Below are 19,076 nucleotides of genomic sequence, written 5' to 3'. Positions count from 1 at the left end.
AAAGATGTTTCTAATTGAATGGCAATCTACAGTTCTATCAGGTCATTGCCATAACCAGAGAATGAAATGCATTCCTACAGACTTACCATCTGAAAATTCATTCTACTTTTATTTTTATTGAGCCCACCATAAACAGTGTCAAGGCTTTGCATTCGATCAGTAGCAAGACCCATAGAAAGAGCCCCTCTAGCAGAAGACTCTGAGCTTGCCAGCCATTCAGTCAAGAAACTGTGTTGACTGTCTCCATCACCAAATGTGATGACAGACTACTGGGAACTGTGAGTTTACATCTGGAAAACACCTCTCATTCTTGGCCATTTGTACTCTGTCTGGGACACATGCTTTTGGACACAGTTAAAAACAAGATAGATGAACTTTCCTCCTACATCAGAATAAAGACAGTTAGCGTTAATATATGCTGATCTCTACATGTCTCCATTATGTATATCTATCTGTAGTTATTTCCTATATAAATGAATAAAGGGACGTTTATTTCAGAATTGCATGAGGACACACTCGGCTGGAACCACCCACAGAACCCAGAAAGGAAGCATTTTCTCCTGTCATCTGTCTCCCATATAAAACCAAACAAATGTCTTTGGACATACTAAAACAAATCAGGAGTCTGCCATTCAAAAGAGAGAAGATTAAAGCAAGGAATTGGCTATATGCTTGATTTCCCCAAATTATGCCTCTAGAACAAGGAAGGTGGTCCCTGAGGTTTTCCCTGAAGGGCTGCAGAGTGAGGCAGCACGGTAAGAGTGAGCAGAGCTGGCACCAGCTCAGTGCTGTGTACTGCATGGGCCTTCTTGCAAGGAGTTCGCATGGTCTAATTACAGCTTTCACCTGATTGATTTTTTCTTTGTCCATTTCATATTTTTCCAGTAGTGCTTTAATATTATACAGCCCCCTGGCTCTTTGACTTTCCCATTTTGGATGCATCCTGGGCTCCATTCAAAATTATGATACAATCCCCAACCTTGAACATAAGCCAGGCTCTCTCTTTCCCAAACTGACAGGCTGCATGGGAAGCAATGAACATATTTTTCACAGTTATGCATCTTGCATCTGACTCAGGTTGTTGTTGTTATGCAGTAAGTGTTTCAGTCTGAACATTAAAGAAAAGAAAAAATATTCAGGTCCTAAGGGGGGAATAAAATCCACTAATCCAACATAGGCTTTATTTGCTTGTTGACTACCAACCAGTGTTGAGAACGGTGGGACTCCCTGAGCTTCAAATGAGATTAGAGAGTAGGAAACAGGAAATTTATTTCAACTCAGATTCTTATTTAAGTCTTCATTCTAGCTATGCAGCTAGGTATTTGAACATCTGGTGAAAACTCTTGGCCATACACAAGCTCTGAAAATGTTGTTAATCTTTAAAATCAATATTACATTTAGGAAACTGCTCACCTACCAGTATGTTTGTGACTGCTAATTCATCCATATGCTATTTCATGAGTCATTAACTATGTAGGAAAAGGCATTACTTTCTCCTTATCACTCTTGGACAACTTAAACCACCTCTTATTCATTAATGTGTAAAATACTTTATTGCTATTCATTCGTATCAACTGGAAGGTTTAAAGAAAATTTTATAAGTGATTTCTGTAACCGGGACCTAAATGCTAGTTCAAAAGTACTTGAACACACATAACATTATATGAAAGAATGCTGGGTATCAACAAGTTGCACTATTGTCCCTCTGACCTCAAGAGACCAGTTGTCCCACCCATAATTAATGCTTTGAATGTCATACTGTTAAAATACCAAGCTGAATCTTGCTTTGCTTAAGAATCGGAAGGCTTGAAATACAGACTGTGGAAGTCAAACAATGGGGAGGTTGCTGTAATTTCCTAAAGCTGCTGCATTTGATTTGCCTTTAACTCCGTTAAGTATCTTGGCAAACTTTTAATTTGAAATCTGTAGAGGATGAGCATCACACTCTGCTAGGCCTATCGACAGATGGAGGAATTACTAGAGGTAAAATGTACGTCCTTATGCTACTTTATTTTTTCATCATTATACTAATCATGCGTTGAAATTATTAGTAAAGTCAGAGACTTACAGATTTATCTGCAACAAAAAGTGCTCCTGGAAAATTGTGGGACTCAGAGACACAGGTGGCAAGACTTTTCCCAACATGGGCTGACTTTTGTTGTGTGAAACTTAAAAGCTGATGGTAAACAAGGAAATCGGGTTTGAATCCCAAAGAGTTGGAAAATATGAAGTGTTTGGATTGCAAATGGGCAGTTGTGCACATGGCATGAGAGGCAACTTGAGTTCTCCCCTGTCTCTTGAGTTCAGATGAGAGCCGTCAGCCCCATGTGTTGAGTGTGGAGGACTAGGCATGGAAGCAGCAGGGACGCCATGCGCAGTCCATGTCATTTCTGGAGATGAAGCTTGTCGTTATCCTTATGATGTCCTCAAAGCCTGGAACATTGTGGCAGCCCTTCTCAATCACACTGTCCCACTTGGTTCTTGAAGGAGATCCTGAATACATCAGGTTCAATTCAAGGGCTGGCAAAGCCGAAAGAAAGAAAAACCTTAAATTCAGACCGCTTGCCTCCAGTGTGCACATAGTACCTAAGTGAACTGGAAGGAAATTAAATGAGCTGGAAGGAAATAAAGAAGTCCATGCATTTTCTCTTTACTTAGCTTGCTAACCTTATCTTCATTAATCATTAATCTTGGAGCTAAGTAAGTTACCCTTGCAGTGACCTAGTATCATTTATTTCCCTCCAAAATAATGCTGTTTTATGCAGATGCCCACTCATTGCAGGAGTATCCAGTGATGACACTAGCTGAGGTTTGCTCTTGTGCCCTCAGGTAAGCTGTCGGGATTGCAGATCACTTACATCCCACAGCACACTTGTCTGGCTTCCCTTTTGCACTACACATTTCATCCATTCTCCCCAAAACAACAATTCTCTTTACAAGCAAAGATCTTTAACAGGAGGCACATTGCAGAGAACTATTTGCTCCAGTTGCCCTCTGTGCTTGATACTGTTTTCTCTTTAAAATAAGCTTTTCAAAATAGTCTGTGGACTGAAAACAAAAATACAAGTGCAGATGAACCTTAATATACGATATAGATGTGAAATGAAATTCAATCATGCAGAAAGCACCAGTGACTTATTATAGACGAATGAGTTGGGAAGTACATTTTGTCTAATCCCAAGGCATTTTAAAATAACTGTTCAGCATCTTCTCACCTGAAATGTATCATCTTATTGATTTTAAGCTGACTTTTGCAGATGGACTCCATCTGCCTATTTGGCTGTCATGCTTTGGAGTCCTCAACTGCCCAGAAAATGGTGTCACTGCCATTCTTGAAGATGATTTTAGTGTAACTGGTTTAAGGTGAACTAGAACAATAGCCTGGAATGAAAACAGCTGAATAATAATGCCAGCCAGCTGGGAATAATAAGCACGGGGCTACAGCTGAACTCTTCTGCCATGGGATGGAAAATCTGTGTGTTTTAAAGGATTAACCAGCTACACAACCAGGAGAAAATATTTTTAATTGGAACAGGATTTTGTCAATTTACAGTGTGCAACATGGTCAAACGTGTAAGAAGTGTCAGGTCACTTATCACAACGATTTGTCTGCCAGCTAAATTGTTCCACCTCTGGCCTTCTGGCAATATTTAAGGCTTCCTAAGATATCTTACCAACTGCCCCCAGATTTTCTTTTATCAAGTATATAATTCTCTGCAATGAAATACAAGCTCCATCATGGCAAAACAGCAGGGCAGAAAAAGAAAAACAGAGAAAGAAGTAAAACTCAGCAGATATGAGAGTAAAATGAGAGTAAACCTCACTTTCAACACTGGAATTGCATTTCAGGGTTGGTTCACTGAGTCATGAACTCGGGCTGAAAGGGTTCGTGGTTTCTGCACTTAGTGAGCAAGTCTGTTCGAGTGTGCATGAGGGAGGAAAAGCTGGCTGCATGATTTCCCTGTGCGAGTTAATGTTTAATATCAACTTCAGTCATGACAAATTTATGCAGAGTGAGAACATTTCAAACATGCAAACTCAAATGCTATCCAAATACCTTGCTGTTTGACAAACACCACAGACAGAGTTCAAATATATCTTGGAGAAATGCAGAAGTTTAAGTCTGGGGTCCCCGGTGCACGCCTGCACCAGGGCAGGATGCTGCAGGGCAGGGATTATTCTCCAACTGCTTGGAGTGCCCAGGTACCATGAAAATGTGGTTGAAGAGCAGGATGCACAGGCTGATGCTTCTTACAGCACCCCACCTTACTGAGGCACCTGCCTAAAAACACTCTCAACAAAAGGCCAGATTTCACTTTCAATCTGAAAGATGCAAAATGACCCAAAATGTGTGCTGATTTAGAAATACCCAGAGCAGGATTTACCACTCATAAAACCAGGCTAGAGCAAGGCCTCTACAAAATTTGGTCTATATTTGGGATTAGAACTGATTTTCCAGCCTTATTGGCCAAATGTGGATGGGGTTCAGATTTGTGATCTGAATACGATGCAAGTGCTTGGCCATAAAGACACGAAAAATCACAGTTCAGATTTGTAAACAAGTGCTGGCACCCCAAACTATTTTATTACATTGTTTTGTTTCTAATCAGGCTGAAAAACATCCAAAGATCTTTACAACTTTCCCCCCATCTCAGTAAAAAGCTTCGGAATTCCCAGTGGGACATTGCAAACCACAGGTGTGTGGCTGGGTGTGGGACTTACTCTTACTATGGTTTGGGGTTGGTTTTAGTTATTTCTTCTAGAAGTCATGATACCAAAGTAAATCCACATCTCACTACCCAGCACAGGGATACTTTCTTTGTGCTGCTGTGGTATTGCCCGCATCTATTTCCGTGGTACATGTTTGCGATCTGTACACGGAGTGCGGATGGAGCCTCTTGCTCTGAGCACAGACCTGTGTCTGCCCTCAGCTGGTTTCCTGCTCACCAGCCTGATGGGTAGAGGGAAAAGATGGGTTCTGCAGCTTGTTAGGACAGATCAGGGCTTGGGGTGACCATGAGAGCAGATTGATTTTGGCTGAGCTGCCCATTCCCCCTCATCTCTAAGCTCTCAGCAGATACCTTCACGATAGAGGATGAGGCAGGAATTATCCTAGAGCTTGGCAAAATGAAGCAGATGATTCTGAGAGCTTCAGTGGCAAAATCTCAAGCCTAATTCTAGCTCACCTGATACTTCCTTTCATCTCTGTTGGAGACGATCCAGCACTGCCCAGCAGCTCCTGCAGCTCAGCAAAATAAGCGGAACAGCATGCCAGTAATTCTGACAGAACAAGAATGACACATTCATCTCACAGCTGGGCATAACTAGTGACGGCCGAAACGCTGTGTATAAAGAAATCAAAGCAGCGTTACACCGTTTATAGGTTGCACCGTTTAAGGGGACGCAGGGCAGCAGTCCCCTGAAGCGGATCGGTGGTTTTGAACACAACGTGGTTCATGTGATGCAGAGATAAAAAATGGAGCATTACTTTAGTCTAAATTGTAGCTTTGGTTTTTGAAAATTAATCACAGCAGGTCAGAGGGCCCAACACGTTTTTAGAAAGATTCAAAAGCATGGTAATCTTTCTGAAAAAAAAAAAGAGAGAAAATAGTGTGTGATAACAGTAACACTGCCAGCGTTACATCTAATGTGGAACAACAGGGGCTCTGCTAAGCAGACATCACTTCACCTTAAGTATTAAGCTAATTTCCTCGTACCATCAGGAGACAGCTTTCCTGCCAATCATTTCTGGGTGCATGACAGTTTATGGCTTAACTGCTTCTATCTTGTGTCATTTAACCAGATAGTATCTGTTTTGACATTCATGACTGAGATACTTGGCTTGTAATTGGGAATGAGTACAACAGAGCAGAACAGAATGATTTCCCTTCCCAAGGATGGTTGTTAGGGTGATGTGGCATTCCGGTGCTTAACTCACTGCACGTTAGAAACCTTCCTAGTAGTGCTGCAGAACAGGGCAAGCAAAGACTCGCGTGTGATTGGAAGAAAGGGTCATGCTCTAGAGGTACACAGGCCAGGTAACACATACGAGATGCCGTTGGCCTCATGCATAATTGTGTGTTGGGCTCTGCACCAGCAGAACGCAGAAATTTGCACAAAGCCAGGGAACACGTGGCTGCTGTGGGGCAGGCAAGGTGCCTTGCTGCGGAGATAACGCCCTAAGCATCAGCACACCACAGGCCTGAGGTCCCTCCTTCGCTTACACACTATGTTATTTGATTTTGTTTCATAATATTTTAGGAGAATTTCCCTACTGTGAGAGTATTTTATCTCCTGTCTTGGTTGTTATTTGACCTCCTCCCTTTATTTAATGGCGGGTAATGTGCAGACACCATAATGAAATCTGCTGTGTGGTTTCTGCTTTCATCTACAGTGGAGAAGTGGCTGGTGTTCACACAAGGTAAGCCAACACTGTCCTATTTCACGCCAAACGCACCTCTGGATTTTTCTGCGATTCAAAGAAACCATCACAAAACCTGATACTGAATATTTGATAATCGCTTAGATCAGAACCAAGATGGTAAAAGAAAGGATTTTACAATTGCACCTCAGAGCAACACTACTATTATTCTTCCTGAATATGTACGGTATAAGGAACTTGATAAAGCTATTGATGGCACAAACCAGGAAGAATTATGAGACTAAAAGAAGAGATTGAGTTCTTTGAGCTGTTTGATGTAACCATTACTGTCAGGTAAGCACCCTAATTAATACAGGTATCTCATTCTAATTGCATGGATCAGGCCGCTTTGTCTTTTCGATAATCTATGGAGCTGTACCTGGCATTAATCTTATTAATGGAACTATTACGCTGCCTACAAATTAATTTCCTGCATGAGATTATCTACTGGATGTGCTTGTGTGCAGAGGGATTTCTTTCCTCTGAACTGTAAGAATGGGAATCCCCCCAAAGTTCTCCAGGTTTTAAGATTTAAAATTTCAAAGTTGACCCCTGATGCTGAGGCTTCGAGTGTAGATTTTAAATGTCCCGATAAAGAAGTCATAGTCTTTAATTTCTGCTCTTTAAAACAGCGCTGCTGCTTGTATCGCACAGCTTGTTGTGTTGGGAGCAATCCTGTTGATTACAGCGTGATTATTTGAGATTACATGAAATAGTCCTGCTTAGTGGAAAGATTTTGTAGCCTAGTGTCTCTGAGAAGGAGAAAACTGCCTGTGGGACCATTGATTGAAGCCAAAATATAAATTTTGGTTTTTAGTTCAAGGAAAGGGATTGCAAGTGGGAGCAAAAAGATAGGCATCTAACCCCAATTTAATCACCTCCCTAAACGGGCTGCTCTGTAGGTCTCCATGAAGCCCCCAGTCGTCAAAATTGTTGCCCTTGATGAATTTCCTCCCTTCTCAAAAGGAAACTCTTATAGCGCAAATTATGAGTGACTCTGCAAAGGTGCCAGGAAGCAGAAGCAGAAACAGCTCTGGCATTGAATATCACAGCCAGAAAGAAAAAATCATGAAAATGAAATGAAGATTAGGAAGGAAAACTCCAATAAATGACTGATGATGCCTCCTTAGCATGTTCAGATGGATGCATCCACTTAATCTTCTTTCAAAAAACAAACATAAAATTAGGAAATCGAATTCTACTGTGCATTTATTATTGAAAAAAATAAACTCAGCAGCTGTCCTGTACGTTCCTGTAATTTTGCAGACTTGTTTGGATAGGTCATATCTTTTTTTCAGGATTTGTTAACGTTTTTCCATATGAATATCATGTGGAAAAAAAAATTGTTCTGGAGGTGATTACACTTCAGATCCTGGTTGCCTCTGTAGATACACGTGTGTGTTGCACACTGGTGGCACCCTGTTCCTGCAGGAGTGAAGTAGCCCAGGCAATCGCAAAGTTCTCACGTCCATCTCCCCATCTCCTGGAAATGCAATGGGCTTTCCTACATGTAATTTGGTGGGATAAGTTTAAGAAACTCCTTTTCATATAATTTCTTTATTCACAAGCCTGAAAGTTTAATAAGAAAGCGGGCATGACGATGTAAACTCACTCAGAAGCATTTGTTGCTGCTTAGACATGGTGTTGTATGGGATGTGCAAGGGCACACAGCTACAATTCTGCCACAAGCTGAGTATTCACCTCTAAACAAAATAATAATAATCCACTCTTCCCTCTCTGGAGATAATCTCCTCAGTGGATGGGAGGCCCCTCTCAGCTGGGGAGAGACAAAGTTGTATAACCCACCAGTTGAAAGGAAACGCCCTCTTGAAAAATGCCATTTCCAGAGTGCTAGACCTCGATATAGGCAGTTGTATTTTTTTCTGCCTCACACTGATGGAGCATGAAAGTTAAACACCTAATAATTTAGATTTCTATTAGAAACACAAGCAAAAATTGAAGTGACAATAATATAATAGTGCTATGTTTCAGCCACCGTTGCCACTGATGTCTGAAGCTTGGAGCTGTCAGAAATTCTAATAAAACTGAAATTGAAGTGACAAAAAGAAACAATTCCTTGTTAAAGTTTTAATTTTCGCACACCTCCTTGGCCATATCTGCTGTGTGTCAAAATGAGTGGAGATGGGAAGGATGCTGTCCCAGCTCTGCTGAGATCCTCACGCTTGGGGCAACTGATGCCTCTACTTGACCAAGAGATGCTGAGCCTGGCTGGATTGCAACCCTCAGAGCAAACCCATACGTCTCCATGCTGTGAAGTAGAGGTGGACACAATCTGAGTAAGTGAAGGCACTTAATTTCAGCCTGAAAACCACTGTGTGTTTAAGACATGTATTGATTTCCGTACTCTGCTAGTACTTTATGAGTGATTTCTTATTTAAGTGTCAGGTAAGAGACATGAAAGGAGACCTAATTAAAGTGTACACAAAGTACATGCAGTAAATCTCTTTGGCATGTCAGCCTGCTTTAGAGCAGCCCAGGAGAGCAAACAAGATGGCATAAATGAAAGATAAAGAAATACTAATAGTCTGTGACGTTCCCAGAACAACAACTTAGCTTGTGAGACACTAACATGAAGCAGCTGGGAATACCAAAGGAGAAAATGTGCTATTCCTGGGACATGTTCCACAGCCCTAAAGCACAAAACAATGGGATTTTTGCTCTCAACTTAAATAACAGCCCTGTGTTTATCCCTTGTGTCATAGCCATTATTCCATCACTCTTATAAATTAATGCTGTCTCTTCATCTGCGATCCATCCCAGTAGATTTTTATACCAACAAGAACATCACAGAGACAAAGAGAGTGCAGAAAATACTAGGGAAGTGAAAAAATAATAATTTTAGTATTAGAGATCCATCAGTATCAGGACAATGAGCTATTGTTTCTTTTTTTTTTATGACAGTCCCTAGCAAAGCTGGTGCGACCATTCTTCGAGGAGGAGCAGACTATGCTCACAATAAGCTGGCTGAGATACCATGATGCTCACATGCAGATTTTGGATGAGTTGAAAGGCTCATTGCTACAGTGAATCAGCAGCTTTATGGCAACATTTTCAAAAGCAAACTGATTTTGCATTGTCTGTCTGGATAGATGAAAACAGATGCAAGTTTTCTCTGCCTTCAGACCCAGCTAGTTGGAAATTCTGGTCTGGAAGTTATACACAGCTGCTTTCTACTTTTGGGAAATGCTGCGGCCAAGGTAATAAATACTACTGGAAATAAATACCACTGTATATTGGCTTGGGCATAGCACTGCACTAACTTATCTCTACAGCTTTTTGGACTGAAGCTGGCTTGTCTTTCTGCACGAAGGAGCTAAGGTCCACGTAAAGGTATTAAACACCCGACTACCCGAAATAACTGTCCAGAGCTGAGTTACAGTGGATTTTGTGCTGCTGTTTTCCTTAGCTTCTCTTGAAGATAAGACTTGGGAGTTTTTCAAAATGCTACCACTTCTCTTTTATAAAAGACTCATCCAGAATCTGCACCGCATTCCTTCTAAACTCCCACAGTGGTCCTTGGACAAGGAGAAAGCTATTCCCAATCTTTTATCTTGGCTGTGTGGCCTGGGACCTATTTTAATTTTACTCATCCATTCTGTTCATTAAAGTCTGCATTAGGGTGAAAGTCTTCTCTCTTAACCTCTGGGCTTCCTCACGTTGTGCCTCTCCTGGATAATGTGATGGAGTGGTGCACGCTAAGAAAATGTGCTCATTTCTAAAGCTGGTCATTAATAAGAAGCAAGATGGCTTTACCACGGGGAAGCTGGTATTACTTGGCTGACAGTGTCCCTTACGATCCTGGAGAGACTTTAATGGATTGAACAGGTTGATGTTGTCATTTTCAATTTGCCAAACTATCTGACAGTGTTCCCAACAATTAATACATACAAAATATGGAAACATGTTACCTTTTACGTTAAAAAAAGAATATGAGAAGCCGCCTGGTCTCTGGAGTTGTATAATAACTTGTTATTCTGGAGTGCTTGCTTTGACTTTAAATAGATTTCAGTACAGCAGAGTCACCCTAACCTTGGGATAAATTTAGATGTTGCCTGAGTCAGTACAGGGGTTTGGGATCATTAAAAGCTGATCAGGAATTAGCACATTCGCCCTGTGGTCGGGGTTGAAGGATGCGGCGGATGCGCTTGTGCAGCCCCTCGGTGAGCAGTGCTGGCAGACGTGAGGGGACGGGGGCATGGGAGGATCGCTGCTGAGACCCCCGTGCACAGTGCCTATCGCTGAGACCCCCTTCACCTCTGCAGCTCCCACCCCACAGTCACACAGCAAAGCACAGGAGGGAGCAAAGTGACTCACCCAAGGTCACGCAAAGGGATGGGCCCAAACGCCAGCCACCTTGTCCCCAGGCTCCTGCAGTGCGGATGAGAGAGAAGATGGGACAAATTAACACCCGTGAAGCAGAAGGTGCTGCAAGAGAGGTCATTTACCCTGGCTTGCTGGAATTAAAAGCTTGCTTTTGTTTCCGGAGTGGACATGAGACCATGAAATGCAGCTGTCAGCTAAGGAGAGATGGAAAGGAGCAACTAATGCAAAAAATTTGAAGGCAGCAGACACATATTTTTTAATACAATGTCAGCTGCAGTCATTTGAGATCCTCCACATCTTATATTAAAAAGAAATACATCTTCTGGCTTCTGACAGTGGGGCTGTTGCTTGCTCTGCATGTGACATAGGGTGACCTTCTCTGAGAGCAGGGTGGGCTCAGGAGGCATTCTTGCTCTCTGGGAAGCTGGGGGTTTCTCAGTGAATTTCTAGCACAAAGGGGCAGAAACATCTGCCTTCGAAAGACAGGGTTCAGCCCCATTTTTTTTCTCCCTGACTGTCAGTGGGTATCTTGTGCCACTGTGTGTTGTGGGGTGCACGTGTGAGCTTGGGCACACCCTCTCCTTCCACACTGCTTTCTTCTTTGCCACGGCAGCTGAGGAGAAGGGATTGGGGGATCAACAGGAGATTCTTCCAGAGTGCATGTGGCTTTACTGGGAACTGCGGACTGAAATCTTCCTTTAAATAAAGCAACCAGCCTAGGCTTGGTGATGTGTCCCCACCTAAGATGAGGGCAGGAGTAAGACCTTCTCTCACAAACCCCTGTCAGCAGGGAAGTGACCCCGATTTTTCACCGTATAGCAAAGGATGATGAATAATCGCTCAGATTCCACTACCTGTGGTGAGGCAAGTCCTGTAACCCTCGGAGTCCAAAGCTGTGCTTGGCAGGCTGTGTCTGTCTCAGTGCTGAGAGCAATACTCAGAAACCACTCGCCAAATACTTCTTCTTCTGGATAGGCATAGTCAGCTTGGCTTGCAACCAGGAGAGAGGGGCAGAAAGGATAGAAAGGAGCCCCCAGGCTGGTATCTGACCTCCCTGGGTGGATTCAGAGATGCTCTAATGGCTGCAGGATTCCATGCTTCAGATTTCTGTATTTTTAACTGCTGGCAATTCCTTGAGGACTTAGGAAAAGTCATAGGAAAAGATGAGCATAGTCAGAAGGCAGCCAGACATTTGAGATCTCAAGCATCAGAGTTGTGTGCATGTAGGAAACAAAAGTCTTCCTCAAGCATCCAAATCCAAGCTAGAAGTGTAGGAAGATTTGTGCTTCTTTGCAGGTTCTCATGCTGCTTTTCCTAGAGACAGTTTTGAGAAAGACTGTCAGAATATCTTCAACAAAATACTAAAGAAACACACTGGGAACTGTGAAAGCTCAGATTTGAATATAAATATGAACTGACAAGCTGCTTTGCGTGGTATCATTAAACTTCACAGTTAGACTTTTTTTGAAAACCAAATTATCTTGTAAAAATATGCCTGTAATAGTCAACTTAAGATGAAAACTGCTTATTTTTGTGTTTAGTGTAATAACTAGTAGAAAGAAAAGTTTCTGTGATTTAATGTTTAATAGGCTTTAGATTTATTTCTACATTTATAGCAGCTTAATTATGAATAACACTCATGAGGCTGCAAGCACATGGGGGCTGCAAAACTGAGGAAATCCAGGATGATTTTAAGATCATTTTTATGCTCTTAAGTCTAAATCAAAGCTCAAAAGTGGACTTCAATGTAGCTGCCAGCCAGGAGGCAGCCCAGCCTGCATTAGAGCATCCCGAGCGAGAGGGAACAGCTACTCTGATGCACAAATATCCCTATATTTAAGGAAGAATAGGGGACTTTGTGAATTTTGCCGGTCAGGCCGATGTCAGAGGGACCTCTGTGACCGCTGGATGTCACTGTTAAGTCACACAAAAGGCCTGGGCAGCCCCGGTTGTTGCCCCTGTGCCCCAGCTTTTGGCTCCCCTCTCCCCCAGGCTGCCAGGGGCTCACCCGCAGCAACAACCCCTTCTGCTTTGGGGACAAGAAAACTCCTGGTCTTTTTTTTTTGGTGTTTTCTCATTATTTTTAAGAGCTATGCAAAGTTCAAAGTGCTGAGGCAAAGCTATTCAAAGGCAGGGGCTGAAATTTAGGACAGCAGGAAAACAAAGTGAGATTTGGCTTTATCCTTTCTTTCAAACAAATCTCCGTACCCAAATCACCGTAGCCTAGGATGCGAGGTTTGTTTGGATATACAAGGTGTGAGGATTTGTAGGCGACTTGATTTCACTGCTATTTATGCTGCAGGAGCGAAAAAGAAAAGTGCCGTAATTCATTGGCACAAACAGGCTTAATACTAAACTGGAGCAACGAATCCTGCTGTGACCTGGGTGTAGTCCTCGGGACTTTTCTTCCACAGTGCGTGGATGTGTGGTTAAGTACTTCCCATATATTAAACACACACTGGATATTAAGCAGATGTTTAGGCAGTGTTTTCCTAAAGGAGGACAGAAATGCCTTTCTCCAGTTGTTTCCTATTTCTCTTTATTCACAGCTTTGACTACAGGTCTATTTTCAGTGCAAACTTCGGACAGTGTGCACTTCTCAGTAGTTTTAGTGCCAAAGCCATGGAAAATGGGCTCATATTATCAAAGCCTCACTCTGGAGCAGCCCTGTTTGCCAGGCCATTTTTACTAAAAAGTGGCCTGTTTTTTCTTAATATGCCATCACAAAAATTTCCTTTGAAAGAAGGCCTATTCTTGAATTCCCGATGGGCTGTGACAAACCCTGAATTTCAAACAGTTCCACATTTTATTATAAAAATTTCTTGCTTCTCTTCACATGAGCAAGTTGTTGTAGATATTTGCTCCAGCCCCATCATAACTCCCCGTCGGTGAGGTGGGGCTCGTTCCAGTGCTGTTCCCCCTCATGCTGACCCAGGAGAGCTCCCCTCATGGCAGGGGCTTCCCCACCAGTTAACTGAGTTCAGCCTCCAGCACATCTTACTTCATAATTCCCCTTCCTTCTGACATCTCAATGCCTGAGGGCTGGTGTGTCAAGAGGCTGTTCTGGCTATCCGTGGCACCTGGTAAAGTTTTTCTCTACCTTAATGACCCACAAGGGTATTCAGAGGTAATTTAGAGCGATAGGAGCTAGGATTGGAGCCACTGAAAGGACAAAGTTTCTCTTACCTTTGGATAGCATTTTTGTGACATCTTTCTGTCACTGTATGATAGTACAGGGGGGTCCTTGCTGTGGACCACAGGTGCCACCTTGGAACATGCAATAATTTAATCCCTTTGGGACCAGACTCATAACTGCTCAATCTTTTATGATGGAAAGGATCATATTTTCTTTTTCTATCCCCTCCCTCTGAACACCAGTTTTGTATGACCTTGGCTGCATCACAAAATCCCAGGAATATAGTACCAAGCACTGATCCTGCCACAACAGCTTTGCAGAGGCTGCAGAATCCCTTGTAAAACAGCCCATTCCTCCCAAAGCACAAGGTGTTGATAAGATAAACTTTTTCCTGGGACTTACTTACCCCTTCCTTTGAACTGTGAGCCCAAGTGCACTTCACTTATTCCCTTTGTTTCATGGATCCCAAATCAAAATTCTCACTTTTATCTATTTGTCTTGATTGGTGTCAGCTGTAATAAAACATCTATCTGAAGCAACCTAAGGAGAACTTAGCAAGGTGTTTGAGGCTAACCGAAGTGTTTCATTCTCCCCAATAGCTGTCAGCTAAAGTAACAACAAAATAGATCTCCAGTAAGGAGAAAACACTCTCAAGCCCTGAAATATATTTTGAGTGTATGTGTAAAAACACAAGGTATAAGGAAGCCTTAGACTGCAGCTCAACTCGGTGTCATCTCACCAATTTCCTTTATTGCTAAGCCTCCTTGCCTCTGCCCCGGCTCTGCTCTCTCCGTTGTTTCAGCCTTCTCACTCCGATTTCTGACATTGCCTCAGTCCATCACGCTGAGGAAAAAGAAAAATAGTCTTGTGCTATTCAGGCATTGAAAGCAGCAGGGTTACTAACGTACTGAGAAATGGCTCATTTTAAGTGTAGGGTACAAATATCTGATCTGTTTTCCGGATTTGTGTGAGAAACTGGGAAGACATCATCCGTAGTAATTGTTTCTGACTTCATCTGAATTTCACTTCATTAAACCAAACTGAATGTGAGATGAACTGGGGAAGGAGCCGAGTTAATTGCACTGGCAGTGCTGCCTTGAAAACTGGGATGAGGTGGGAAAGCAGGGCAGTTTGCTTGGGAGACACCAGGCAGGGAGCAGGCAAAGCCTAGTGCTTCACGGAGTTAAAGGAGTGGGCAGACACACCAGAGCAACCAAGTGGAAGGAGTAATTTCATGGTCAAAGGTCTTCATAGTGAAAGATGACCTAATAGTAATTATTTTTATGAAGATCACAGATTAGCAGCGAAGAGAACATCAGATGTGGGAGTCTGCATAGGTGGAGACTATCTGCTGCTGTAAAGGTTTGGGGAAACACCTGCTGCCAGGTGGTTTTGTGCTTATTGCCCCTGGGGAGTGGGAAGAAAAGCTGTAGATCCTTTAAGCACTCAAATGCTTTCGGCCATATAATGTTTGGATTAGGATCCACTTGAAGGTGCAGAGTGCATACTTGCTGAGTTCAAAACTGCCAGAGATGTGCTGGTGCTTATTATAAGGTAAGAAGGAGAGAGGTAATGTCCTTATCGCTCAATCAGTTACTCACAGAGAGAAGATAAGAGGAGATTCTGAATGGGGAAATGAAAGTTATTATTATCTGGACAAAACCATTCCTCCCAAAATTATAGTAATAGGGATAAGATATGTAGGGCTGCCAGCAGGAGGAAAGCAGACCTTGATTTCGCATTAGGAGGTGGCAGGAGTGCAGGTGGGGTCAGATCCCTCCTGGCATGACACTGTGCCGCCCGTGAGGCTCCAAGCACTTGGTCCTGCTCATTAGCAGCGTACGGACTAGAAGGAGCTCCCAACAGATCTGCTGCACTGCACTGATTAGGGGGCAGGAGAGATTGATTTATGATGAATGAATAAATAGGTAAGAATAAATGGAAAGGAAGCGGGAAGAGTCTAGAAGTATTTGAAGGGTGTTAACAGAGAGAAGGGATAAATTAAGGTGGAACAAGGGGTTTTCGCTGTGAGCAACAGGATGAAATTCAGAGGTAATACTCAGATATTATGTACGTGGACTTACCTAAATAAGGGGGCAGCCCAGAATAGCTGTTCCTCACTTGCTCCCTGGAGGATACCTTGCTCTGCACAAAGACTGCTTTGAGCACTCTGGATGTAATGCTAGCTATGTGAAATAAGAGGCATTTCTACACTGAATTGGCGGTGCCCTTCGCACTCATTTCAGCTTATTCGTCACTAACATCCCCATGTAGACAACAAGTATTTATCAGCGTAACTTTCTTTTTCAGTAGTGAGATTTAAGCCTGCAAAATAATCCCCTCATTGGACATGCAGAAGTAGCTGCAATACTCGGTAGATGTGAAAACTAGTCAGTCAACAGAAAAAGGGTTTTAAGAAAGAGATCTTAAGGAAGGTCAGTGCCTGAAGTGGCAGCCCCAGATTTACCAGCCTGAAATGGACCATCCCTCAAAGCACACATGTGGGCACTGTCTGTGCAACTGCCCACCTGTCTGGGTGGTTTCCCCAGGAGAAGCATAAGCATTTTCACCAGCATTTTTCCACCCCAGAGAGGTATTCCCTTGAGAAGACGATACACTTTTACTGGAGCTGTGCAGAACAATCTCGTTACGAGTACACGGACTTAACTCCAACTCATCCATCTTAATAGGACATATCATTTTACTTGATGGTTCTGATTTTCTATCCCATTAATAATAAAAAAGCTTCTCTTCTTATATATAATGCAATTCAACAGTAAGTCTCAAAGGAGGATCAAGATCACTTTGACTTTCCATCAATTTGATACCGATGCCTCTCCAGTTAAATAACTCGAGTGTGAGAACAGTGAAACGGGACAGGAGATTCATACTGTCACATGCAGCTTTGAACCCAAGCTTTTCTGAAGACAAAAGAATCTTCCAACCAATGACAGCAGACTTTCCACCACCTCCTGAAGGGTGTACCAGGGAGACAAAAGCCTCTGTATTTACCTGATGTAAACTGGGATGTCACTGTGACTTCAGCTGGGTAAGGCTGATCTCGACTACACAAGAATTGGGCCCAGAAGTTACCACATGATGGGTCTATGATTATTTTTCTGACACATACATTTCAAATTGGTGTCTGGAAAAGGGCTTGTTAGTCAGTGTTTGCAAATGGAATACTTCATGACAGTGCTAATTAAAATAAATGAAACTTGACTTTTCAAGATGATGGGTTTTTATAGCAAAGTACAGTAGTTTGGAAACATCTTTAATTTAATTGCAAAATACTTTCTCTGGTTATTTACTTAAAATTGTCTCCCATTGCAGAGCTGCACCAGTATTCTGGATGCACACTCATGATTTCGACATTTCACATTACATTATCAAGTTAATCTACCCAAATCATTAACCCCCAGCAGGAAAGATTTTTAATTATGTAGATTCACCAAGTATTTTTCAAGAACTGTTTTATCTCTAAGAGTTCAACCATAACGTACTGTGAGGAGAGGGAGGGCACTGTCCTACACTTGATTTCATCTTGTAAGAGGCTTCCAAATGTGCCGCAAGTTTCAGCAAATATATCTTATCCACAACAGAAAACAGCTAATTCCCTGGAGATTCCCTGCCCTCCTGGAAAGGAACACTGATGAGCGCTTCAGCAAGCAGGAGGGTAATTTAGACAAAACTGAGTCTAGTTTTTCCCTCTAACATAAGCCAGTTTTATTTCAGTTTATCTCAGTTCTGATTTGCATCTCAGGATGTGGCATCTGAATCAGGCTGAAGCTAACAGAAAAGTGTTCATGGTTAGTCCTGCGTTTATGTAGGTTAGAAACCACATGAAAAATTGAAAACAACATCAAACTCTATTTCTTAACATCATGGGGAAACCAAAGCTTTGGGAAGAGGATGGAGGGAGGACACTGCATTAGCTTTTAATAATTAGCACTGCTAATAGGTGTTGGTTTGAACCCTTAGTTTGAGCCTTACCTTGCTCGTATGACCCCCATGGTGGAAAGGCTTTCTCTAGTTGTCTGCAGGGACTCAGATGCTCTTTCTCGGGTTGGAGTCATACTGGGAAAGGCTTCTTGCTGGGGGACAAAAAAACCAATATCATAGGTCGTGGAAAAATCAGTGAGTCACCAGTGGCAGAACTACATAAAATTCTGCTGGTTTACTCATCCAAATGACTGTCAAAAGCTGAGCAGCAATTGGGAGGAAACAATTGCACAAGTGGGGTGTTCTCTCTACTAATGTCATTGGTGGGGTCAAAGCAAGGATTCATACCACCAAATGTAGTGCATATACAGGATGACAGATGATGACAATAATCCTACAGGAAGGGAAACATTTGAAGTGCCAGATTTTACCCTCCAAAAAAAGATGATACCAAATTCTTATGACTTGTGCCGCCAAGAGACAAACACAAACCAGAAATGAAACCCTTCAGAAAGTAGAGTGCATTTTAATTGAATCTGTCACTGATGGGAACCACATAGTGGTTTTACAGGTGTTTGGAAGCCACTTCCATGGCCACTTTTATCAAAGAAAGTTCATTTCAAGTTTTATTTTATCTGTTCTTGTACCTGAAGCCTATGAAATCTCTAATCTGTCAGCCTGTGTGATGTTTCACAGTGTTTCACATTGCTGTATCAAAGTTAGTAACAGCATCTCTATCTACTGCTGCAGACATCATTATTTATTTGCCCAGTGCTGCACTCAGAAGTCCCAGATGCAATCAGAGTTATTGCCGAGTCTGCACCTAATTTAAACGTCAGTCTAATACCAGACAAGCCACCGTACTGCCAGTATAAATATATGCTCTCTGATCATGGGAATGGATTTGAAACTAGCAGCTCTTCAATGAATTTCTTTCTTGGTTCACATCTTTCTTGCATTTCAGATTGGCTAGGATCCTACCAAAGACACAGCTGACACCACCAAGAAGAAACATGCTGTCTCTGTCCTCTTCACTTTCGTTACCTGCCTGTTGCCGTCCCCAGAGCTGTGGATGCTGTCTGCTGCCAGCAGATGTATGACTGTTGAACACAGGAATGAAGGGAGAGAGATGAGCAGCTACTTCATTGCAGGATGCGCTAAGTGCAAAGGTCGAAGACATGATGTGTCTGTTGCGTTGTGGCAGAGACGCGCTGAAGCATCCACAGGCTTCTG

The 19,076-nt window shown here is 42.5% G+C and overlaps 1 long non-coding RNA gene across 4 annotated transcripts; it reads right to left on the bottom strand.

Annotated features, from left to right (window-relative positions):
• Positions 1-1,313: 1,313 nt before the first annotated feature.
• On the bottom strand, positions 1,314-17,973 carry LOC128853544 (uncharacterized). 4 transcript variants are annotated; one of them, XR_008452147.1, is made up of 6 exons: positions 17,895-17,962; positions 15,986-16,087; positions 11,620-12,079; positions 10,757-10,810; positions 5,187-5,585; positions 1,314-2,595 (listed from the first exon to the last, which is right to left on the bottom strand). It is a non-coding gene; the product is annotated as an uncharacterized LOC128853544 (long non-coding RNA). The 4 variants fall into 4 exon arrangements; XR_008452146.1 differs by having other exon boundaries at positions 1,314-2,520; XR_008452149.1 differs by lacking the exon at positions 15,986-16,087 and having other exon boundaries at positions 1,314-2,520; positions 17,895-17,973.
• Positions 17,974-19,076: the final 1,103 nt, after the last annotated feature.

This window comes from Cuculus canorus, chromosome 13, assembly GCF_017976375.1.
Source record: "Cuculus canorus isolate bCucCan1 chromosome 13, bCucCan1.pri, whole genome shotgun sequence".
Lineage (NCBI taxonomy): Eukaryota > Metazoa > Chordata > Aves > Cuculiformes > Cuculidae > Cuculus > Cuculus canorus.
The sequence above is the reverse complement of the archived record's forward strand: the minus strand, read 5'-3'. Positions and strand labels throughout refer to the sequence as shown.